Source organism: Mesoplodon densirostris, chromosome 4 (genome assembly GCF_025265405.1).
Source record: "Mesoplodon densirostris isolate mMesDen1 chromosome 4, mMesDen1 primary haplotype, whole genome shotgun sequence".
Classification (NCBI taxonomy): domain Eukaryota; kingdom Metazoa; phylum Chordata; class Mammalia; order Artiodactyla; family Ziphiidae; genus Mesoplodon; species Mesoplodon densirostris.
The window spans coordinates 90,582,378-90,593,384 of record NC_082664.1 but is presented as its reverse complement, the minus strand read 5'-3'; positions in this window follow the sequence as shown (position 1 = coordinate 90,593,384).

Below are 11,007 nucleotides of genomic sequence, written 5' to 3'. Positions count from 1 at the left end.
TGAATCTTTTTTTTTTTTTTTTTTTTTTTTTGCGGTACACGGGCCTCTCACTGTTGTGGCCTCTCCCGTTGCAGAGCACAGGCTCCGGACACGCAGGCTCAGCGCCCATGGCTCACAGGCCCAGCCGCTCCGTGGTGTGCGGGATCTTCCCGCACCGGGGCACGAACCCGTGTCCCCTGCATCGGCAGGCGGACTCCCAACCACTGCGCCACCAGGGAAGCCCTGTTCCATGAATCTTTAAGTCAAGGCCCAGACTGATAGAGAAACCCCTAACTAGAATATTTCTCATCTTGTGGGGAGAGGAAAAGGCAGCCAAATCACAGACCATGCAATGATTCTTAAAGTTTGTATTCAGAAGTGAAACATAATTTTCACTCACTAACCATTTCACTTCATTGCAGTGCACATAGCCAAGCCTGATATCAAAGGAGCAGGTAGTGATATACAGTCCTTCCTTACGGGGACAGCAGCAAATATTTTGAACCATAGAATCTACCACGGTAATTTACATTAATGCCACAAAGGTAAATTATTCCACCATCCTCAAAGTAGAAGTAACATCACATTTCTTTGTATATCACCAATGAAATGATTCCCCAAATGCATGGTTTTGGACTTTCCACCAATCTGGGTACATAGGCTCCTTGAGCTTGGTCTATTTCTATTTATGTAAAATCTGGAATGATAATAGCAGACATAGCCCAGCTGCAAAAGGTGCAACTCCCAGGAGCAACGGCTATAACAACTGTGGGATGCAACCTCTCTGTCTAGCACTATTAGTCTAGTGTCTTACACACCCAGCTGGTCATTTTGTGTCTAGCATGGTCCATTCAAAGTCAGACAATTCTGCTATCAGCTTCACTCTCTTTATGCAAGCTTATACATAGGGGATATTAAAACTATGTCACAAAACAATTAATATCCAGCTTACAGATACACAGGTAGCCAAACACTCTTGTGATACAGCCACCTCTAAGGTGCTGGTTTTAAGCAGGCTTAAGTCTACTAGTTTACCTATATAATGTGGTACTGTAATGTGATTTTTTTTTCCCCCCAATCTGAGGAACTCAATATCACAGCAAGAGTAGGGATGCACTCCTTGCAGCAATATTCCTTTCTGTTTCTGGAAATATACCTCTTAATTTTCAATGAGACTTGTAGTAGATGCTGTGCTGTACCACCTTCAGGACCAAGGCACTCATTCCCACAGCAACAAGGTGTGTTGGCTACTGAAGGCTCACAGCTGTGTTCCATCCAGGTTGCCCTTGACTGAAGAAAGCTACAAATATTGCTCCTCCCTAAGGGCAATCCACATCCAATAATTTGTTGATGTGCTGATACAAAAGACTGTCCCCTTCATCACCTAAATTGGGAAACCACTGAAGGGCCTAGTTGCAGAGTTCCCCACAATATTGGCCGAAGCTGCTGTTGCAACTGCATCGCAGTTCAGATTCTCCCTCAGCCCAATTCTACATTCATTGTTCCCTCAAAGATATTGATCCAGAGATCATACACAAACGTATGAAAATACCGATGTCTCAGAGTCTGTTTCCCAGGGAACCTGACCTGCCGTGGTTGGTCTGGAAATGATCCTACAAATCAGACTCTCAAATGGATTTTGGAGTTGAAGCACTAGGAAAGAGGAGGCCATTATTGGTAGGAGGAGTATAGACAGCCCCTGGCTTGCTATAATGATGCAACTGTTCAAAAACTCTTATGGGTGATAAACTGGAATGGACTTTCAGTAGAAGGGAATGCACTGTCGGGTGCAACACACAAGGCAGTTGAGAAGTACAGGGGAAGTAGTTATTACCAAGAGTACGGAATTGGCTGGCTGTTGCCAAGTGTACCCAAAGCACTAAAGCAGTGAGATGCTAAGTATCATTAATCACCAATTTAAGGCAAAACGGGAAAGCCAGAGACCCTTGTTGGCAACATATAAAGAGACTCGTACCACCTGAAGGCAGAGAGCAGAAAAAACTAAGGATTGGGCCCAGGTCTCAATTATAATAAAAGAGTTCCAAAGGGGGTTGAATTCTCAGCCTCAGCAACTCTTCTATCGCTAAGAGAGTAGATCTTAAAAGCTCTCAACACATGAAAAAAAAGCTGTTATCATGTAAGGTGATGAGTATTAAGTAAACTTCCTGCAGTGATCATTTCACAATATATACACACATCAAATCATTATGTTGTACACCTAGAACGAATATTACACATCAATTACATCTCAATTTAAAAAAAAGAAAAGAAACATCTTCTACCTCAAGATCAGGCTCTTGAGAAACAGTCAATCCTGCAGCAGCAAGAAACACCAACCCAAGTTCAATCCTCAAAGAATGGTCATATTACATTAAGTTTTTTTCAAGTTATCTTGCTATATTATATTTCATTTCAGCACAACACGGACAGAGAAATATATCCATGGCGATAAATTAATTAGGAAAATCCAAAAGAGAAACCTGAGCTTTGAAACAAAAATAAATATACCAGCTATAGTCAAAGTCTGTAGGTTAGTTGAGGACTCAAACACCACTATATAAGCTAAATGAAATTGCCCTGACTCTCGGTTTATTTTCTGAGTAATTGACTAGAGTTAGCAGTGTAACCATAGGACAAAAACACACGTCACCTTTAAATGCACATGCCGCAGGTTACAAAAAGTAATGGATTAGAGTATGAACATGTAACTCTAATCAGTCCTAAGTGTATCGGGGAAGGAGGGAGAGCAGGGAAAGGAGGAGGGAGAGGGACAAAAATAGATTTAGTATTTCTCAGTTTCTTCCCCAAAGATATGACACCCCTCATCCCATCTCCTTGGGAGATGTGCCTTGGTATCTCAACAGGACCGTCCAATGCTTTTCTATATTACTTGCTTTCTCTCTGTCCAAGTTATTCTCGTTCTTCAAACCTCAGGAGTAGCTGGCTAGGAAGAAGGTTATCTTTTCCCCTAATGGAAAAGATTAGCATCTCAATGATAAGTTTTCCCATCCCTTGCCTTTCTGTTTCCAAACTACGGAACTCCTTTACAGAGTCAACTTGTTTTTCAGCCCAGAACACAATTGTTTTGTCTCTTATATCTTCCTTCTAGAATTTAGATTTTTTTTTTCAGGAAGAATGGTAATTTATTATTATTTTCCTTATACATTTTACTTTCCTTTTGTTGTAAGCTACGTTCTCCGAGAAACAGACTCTGAGTGAGTTTAGTACTCAGGATGTTTATTAGGGCAGGGGTCCCCAACCCCCGGGCCGTGGACCAGTAGCAATCCGAAGCCTGTTAGGAGCCAGGCCGCACACCAGGAGGTGAGCGGCAGGCCAGCAAGAGAAGTTTCATCCGCCGCTCCGAATCGCTCCCATTACCGCCTGAACCATCGCCGCCCACCCCTGTCCCGTGGAAAAACTGTCTTCCACAAAACCGGTCCCTGGTGCCAAAAAGGTTGGGGACCGCTGTATTAGGGAGTGCCCTTAGGATCAACACAGGTAGAAGGAAGGGGAAGAGAGCTAAAGTGAGCAGAAGTCAAGCTATAACACCAACCCAACAGCCTCAGCCAACTAGAGTTCCGGAGGGAACTCAGGAGCAGGGCAAACCCGTCAGAGTTTTCTCATGTTGGGTTAAAGTGGCTGGACTTTTATATTCCCACCTTGATTAGTCATCGACCATAGTCCAACTATATAGTTAGGATTCTATAGAGAAAGAGAGAAAGATTAACTTGAAGGAATTGGCTTACGCAGTTGTAGAGGCCTGGTAAGTCCGAGATCTGCAGGGTAGGCAGCAAGATGGAGACGCAGGGAAGCGTTGCAGTTGGGGTCCAAAGGCAGTTTGCTGCAGACCACTCTCCTCTTCCAGGGCCATCAGGCTTTATCTATTAAGGCCTTCAGCTGATTGGATTAAACCCGCCCACATTATGGAGGACATGCTCTCCACAAAGTCTACTGATTTAAATGTTAATCTCTCTAAAAAGATATCTTCACAGAAACATCTAGAATAAAGTTTGACCAAATATCTGGGTCTCGTGGTCTAGCCAAGTTGACACATACTTTTAACCATCACACCACCCAAGAAGGCATGATCTTGAGAAAGATGTCTCTACAGCTGAGGCAACCTATGAAGGGGCTGACAGCTGAAAGCAGTCTGCTGATAGCATGCCTCGCAGCTGGGGCAATGAATCCTTTCTTTTTTTTTTTTTTCTTTTTTTTTTTTTTTTTTGCGGTATGCGGGCCTCTCACTGCTGTGGCCTCTCCTGTTGCGGAGCACAGGCTCCGGATGCGCAGGCCCAGCGGCCATGGCTCACGGGCCCAGCCGCTCCGCGGCATATGGGATCCTCCCAGACCGGGGCACGAACCCGTATCCCCTGCATCGGCAGGCGGACTCTCAACCACTGCGCCACCAGGGAGGCCCATGAATCCTTTCTTGAAATGGAATCTGAGCCACGCCTTTCGGTGTTCAGGTTAATTAAATGTATTCAACAATTAAAATTGCAGTTTAGAAGCTTATTCAATACGTTTCAAAGCAAAGGTTAATAAATATATATTAAGATACAGTCATGGAGGATACATGCGCCTTTTTTGTTCAAAAGAAATGAATAAGTAAGGGTGTTTTAAATATCTGAAATCATTATTTACACATGCAGTAAACCACATGTAGGGTCTACACTGTCTAAGATACACAGATTAGTTACCAATCACTCATCCAGGGAGCCTCCTCCAGAGTTAGCTTATATCCCTTATCCCTTTCAGAGCCTGACGTGGTGCTCTATTAAGGTGACTGTAGTGGAGGAGGGGCAAACAGACAACTTACAGAAACTTATCCTGTGACTTAAGCAATTATTTGATAACATTTCCTGGAACAACTAATAAGTATTATTCAAGGATAACTTGTCAGGACTCAGAACAGAAGCACAAATACACAGAGATCTCAGTTTCTATCTCCCTCATCTTTTGTTTCTCTCCAGGTTCTAGTAGGCTTTACACCAGATGTGAGAGACCATCAAACCAGGAGTTGGGTGGATGGATAAAGACTGACTGAAGTGGAAGAATGATCACTTGAGATGTGCCTCCCCCATCTCCCCCACCTACTGGAACTGATTCCATTGGAGGAGTTACCTGTCCTGCAAACTCAGCTAATGAAATTTGCATGGAAGCGATTCCTCTCTTGCCTTGGTCACATTGATTAGCTCAGGAATGGGCATGTGATGCAGAATGAGCCAATGAGATATTTATGAAAGTTTCTGGGAAAAAGGGAGGGAGAAACTGTGTGGTGAAAGGTGAGATTGTTGCAGCCACCCTGAATATGAGGTGGGATGACAGAGAAGAGCCTTTTTGTCAACGGCTAAGCCTCCAGATTAAAATACACTTAAAGTTAGTTCTACCTCTGAGTTTTTCAGTTATGTAAATCTATGAATTTTCTTTTCTATACTTTCTGTGAGGTATATCACACACACACAAAAGAAAGCATAGGACTTCCCTGGTGGCGCATTGGTTGAGAATTTGCCTGCCAATATTGGGGACATGGGCTCGAGCCCTGGTCTGGGAAGATCCCACATGCCGTGGTGCAACTAGGCCCGTGCGTCACAACTACCGAGCCTGCGCGTCTGGAGCTTGTGCTCCGCAACAAGAGAGGCCGCAACAGTGAGAGGCCCGCGAACCGCGATGAAGAGTGGCCCCCTCTCGCTGCGACTAGAGAAAGCCCTCGCACAGAAACGAAGACCCAACACAGCCATAAATAAATAAATAAATAAATAAATAAATAAATAAATAAATAAAAATACATTACAGTAATATTTAAAAAAAAGCATAAAATTCATGTGAGGTTTAAAGACAATAATAAAGCAAACAGCAAGGTAACCACCAATCAAGGCAAGAAATTGAATATTGCCAGCATCTCAGAAGGCACCCGTATACTCTCCCCCACCCCCTGCCCCCAGAGGTAACTGCCTGCCTGGATGTTGTGATAATCGTTTCTCCTCTGTACCACATAGTTTCTGTTTATCCTCCAGATATATTATCCAACCTTCACCTTGCTCTATACCCCAAGAGAAATAAATTTGTGTATTACATTAACAGATCTTCTTGTCCTCTGGTTTTCAGTTGAATGTGACCAAGGGGAGGTAGTGAAGGAAAATTAGAACATGAGAGGAGAAACCAGGGAGTTTCTTTGTTACCCGCTATAGGACAGTGTCTGGCAGCAGCTATGTCTCTTCTTTGAAGTTCCTGCCAGGCATAGCCTTTCCCTTCGTGGTCCCCATGACATCATGGTTCTAGCCTCTACCAGAGGACTCCAGCGACTAGTGTCTCATAATACTGCCCCCTCCCCACATCTCTCCAGCCCAAGGAGTTCCTGTTGTTTCTAATCTCTGGTAAACTCCACCATCCCCTCTTTGGTTTCTCAACTCCTCTTCACCTGTGCAATTATTTCCCTGTATTTAATTCCCTGTATTGAAATACTTAGAATTATTTTTTCCTGACTAGACTACGAGATTAAGACCAATAAAAGGCTAGCCACACTATCAGCCAAAGGGAAAGCTTTGAACATTTCACCAGCTGTGGTTGTTGATAAGGGTAAGAAAGTTTCTTCATAGGTTTTTAAAAGTTTTTATCATGCTGAAATCTATGATAGTATTTTTCTATACCTACTGAGATTATCTCATGGTTTTTTTCTCCTTTAATCTGTTAATGTGGTCAAGTTACATTAATATTCTGTTTTCTCAATCTGATCTTCCCCAAAAGCAGACTCTGCTACAATGAGAAGCAAAATCAGGACACGGTTCTTCATTTTCTTCTGTGCTTAGTTGCCCACACACACACCCTTTTTTTTTTCTGTGAGCTTGTCATTTAACTTGAAAATTTTCTTGTAGAAATTTTTTCAGCACCTAGGATAAAGCGACATTCATCCAGAGATTTGGATTTTCTTCTGCCAATCCTGGACTACTTGTTGGATCACCAAAGTGATGCAAATTTAAGCTAAAAATCCACTTGATGGCCAACCTATTGTTCAAACTTCTCAGGGCCTTTTACCTCCCTGCTTTGCTCACTCATCACAAAGGTAAATTTTCCTACAGGGCCCTGGGGCTAGAGATCTAGAGCATATTTAATTCTGGATCACCCTTACTCTGAAGAATGGCCTTTGGAGTCCCAGCGTGGAGGGAGGGTCTCCCACGAGGTGCCCCATCTTGGGGAAATGCTGTGCTTTGGCTTCTGAGGTCTGTCCCTGACAAAGCTGAAAAACAAACAAACACAACACAACACAGGTTTGGTAAATGTTCTTTGAACAAAACAAGATTTAACACTCAATTTACCTTTCTAGGTTCCCACTCTCTTTGATATTGGCCTTATAATTCTGTTAGGGGAACCACTGACTGAAACAGCCCACCCTGGCCAGGAACCACAGTAACCACTTTCATGAGTTAACTTATGACAGGAGGTCCTGGTAAGGAATGCAGAACTAACAAGCCACCACCAACTGGAAGAATTTGGGAAAGGTCAAAAGGAGAAAGGAGATGCCAGTCCGTATGTCCACCAACCTTCCAGAATCCTCCTCGCTGGAATCCACCTCGGCTGAGCGATGCACACGCCACCAAGAAGGACCCTGAAACAGAATGACTGGCCAGAGACAATGGGGAAACTAATCCCATCACCATTAAACCCGAGACTTCAAGCCACGTGGCAGAGCAGTCCTTCCTGGGTTCCCTTACCCTCCTGCTCTCCACCCGGGTGCCCCGTCCCAATAAAGTCTCTCGCTTTGTCAGCATGTGTGTCTCCTCCAACAATTCATTTCCGAGTGTTAGACAAGAGCCCACTCTCGGGCCCTGGAAGGGGTCCCCTTCCTGAAACAATTCCTCACCATTTTAGCATCTCTTCAATATTTTTAAGAATAGTTTTTATTTAACATAGCATTTTTGTTTTAAGAGGAAATGTCAGTTCAAATTCCTAAATATCCATATTATCAGAAATGGAATTCTACTCCCTTTTGTTAAAAGCCAACTTGAATTAGGTTTTCTGTCACTTGCACATGAGAAAGTCCTAATAATTAAGAGGGAGATGTGGCTATCCATGCATCAAAATGATGTACTAAATGACTGGTTAAGTGTAGAGGAGACAGTGTCACTGCATCGTCCTTTGTCACTTTGCTCCTTGAAATAAACATTCTCAGAACTTGTGGTACATTATTTCTCTAGTGTATTCTATGCACATGTTTATATCACCCTATGGGTATTACAGAGTGACATTAAATCATGGTTTCTATCTATCCATGTATGCTATAAGGACCCTCAGGACATGGACCAGACTCATCCATTTATGATTCAGTCAACAAATATCCACTGTGCCTTGTACAGACACTAAAAATACAATGGCAAACAAAGCAGCCAAGGTTCCTGTCTTCATGTGCCTCACATGAAAGTGGGTAAGACAGATACCAATAAAATAATCAAATAACAAAATGGATGAAAAGACATGGTGCTATGAGAGTATATAATGAGGGAAAGTGTCCTAGCAAGTAAGTCAGGAAAGGCTTTTGAGGAAACAATAATTGAAGCTGTTAGCTTCTGTGGAAAACATTACTGACTTTTCAAGGCATTAAGAATAATTAGGGAGACATTTTTTTCTGTTAATTCTAAATTGTTCATTTAAAAATAACTGTGAACATGATGGCTTGTAGGCTGATTAATTTGAAATTCAATCAAGTAAATTGTTTTAAACCTTGTCCATTCCAGTGAACTCTGTATGGGATGCTTTTTAACCACAGGGTCCTGTCCTAAATCTAAGCATTCATCTTACACAAAATGTCAAGTGCATTTCCCTAGTACTAATTCTTTCAAATTCTCTCTAACACCTTTCCCCCAGAACTATCACTATTGTAAAGCAAACTAAGGCCATCACCATCAAATACTTAAACTGTATATTAAAGATGTCATCCCATTTTTCCGTGTTATCCTAGTGTGTTATTTCAGACGAGGTACAACCGGCCACAGATTATTTGCCAGCTAAGCTTAACAAAATGGTTCAATTGAATAACTCAAGGCATCTTTGCTTCCTCAAACATGAGACACTAATATGAGGTAAGCATTATTTTCTGGACATGCTTTTTTCAGTGAAGTGTTTAAGATTTATGGGGTCATTTTTTGTGATTATTTCTGATGTTTCCTGACTACATTTACCATTTTCAGAACTCAAAGCAGCAGCTCCAAGTCACTAAATCATGCCTGGACCTCTCATAATTCATTCTAGCAGGATACTAACTGAACCAGAACCGTTCTGTGTTGCCATCTGCAAAGCAAGGTCTGGGAAGTGGAAAACCTTTAGCATTTGATCCAAAGTAGGGCAACTCAATTTTTATAAAACTCACCTTGAATTTTCAATCCCCCAATACATCTATTTCTCTTCACTTCACCCAACTCTTTGTAATCTGCAGAAATTCATTTTTAAGGGATGCATTATAAAATAAAGGAACATTCTAACTAAACATTGTAGTAATCATTTCACAATATATGTAAGTCAAAGCATGATGTGGTATACCTTAAACTTATACAGTGCTGTATCTCAATTATATCTCAATAAAAATGGGGGGAAACGATGAGAGCTGACAGATAAGTAAAAGTAAGCCAGGTAAAGAGGGAGGCAATAAGTATCATAGGCAGAGGAAACGCTGTGTGCAAAGATCAGGATTTGAGAAAGAACGTAGCATCCATTCTAGACACTATTTATTGCCTCATCAACATCCATTTAGCCTTTTCTTACTCTGAATATGATTTCAATTTTGTTCAGATATCCGAATCCATCTCTGGATACTCAGGAGAATTTGATTAGTTTAAGCTAATTAGTGTGTGGCATTTCCTTGGCGACTATTATTTGTTCAGCCCAATAAAACTTAAAGGGAAAGACCTAGTCCATGCCTCAAGGAGAGATTTTCCTCTCTCTTTCCTGCTGGATGTGATCAAAAAAAGCTTGTAACCCTTATTTCCACTGGCAACCCTCTTGCTACACCAGCCTTAACATGAAGCCAAACTGTGGACAGTTTAACACAAAACAGAAATAAATTCAAGTATTTCATAATAAAAATAAAATAAAGGAACATTCGAAATATCACAATTTTGTATTTTGTTCATATTAAGCCAATAGGCTTAAAAATGTAATTTGACTACATCGAGATTTAATTCCCAATGTGAATATTCTATTAAGAAAATGTTCATATTATGTTAGACACATAATATGCAGTACAATTACAAATAAACAATTCTGCAATATTGCCAGCTGTCTAAAATTTAAACCAGCAAGTCAAGGAAACAATCTGTTCACACATCATATTGCATTTAATCACATTAATTTAAAATGACTATTGATGATTTTGATAGTTAAGCTAATGGTGATGTTAATTTTTTCCATTTCTTCATTAATGCCATATTTGTATAGTATTAGACAATAATTTGTCAAGGTGCTGGAATACATTTTATTGAAAATAGTGTAAATATTTTTGTCAATTATAAAAACATTTGTATTATAAAACTGTTTGTCACATAATTCTGAGAAAGTTTTCAAAGCTATTGTTCAGTAATTCCTTTTTTTTTCTTTTTGCGGTATGCGGCCCTCTCACCGTTGAGGCCTCTCCCGTTGCAGAGCACAGGCTCCGGACACGCAGGCTCAGCGGCCATGGCTCAGGGGCCCAGCTGCTCCGCGGCATGTGGGATCTTCCCGGACTGGGGCACGAACCCGTGTCCCCTGCATCGGCAGGCGGACTCTCAACCACTGCACCACCAGGGAAGCCCAAATTTCTTAAGTATAAATTTCATAGAAGTTTTAGTTAATGGTGAAGACAATTTGTGTGTATTGACATGGAGTTCATGTTAGTTCTACCTCGCATCATTTGAAAGAAATGGTCTATAATTCAATCATGGAAGAACAAAGATATTTCACAAAGAGAAAAGTAATAATTAGTAAGCCGTTCATTCTATATTTGTCTTTACATTAGAAGAACAGTGTGAGTGACCAAAAGAAATCTGCACTAATCACTTGTAA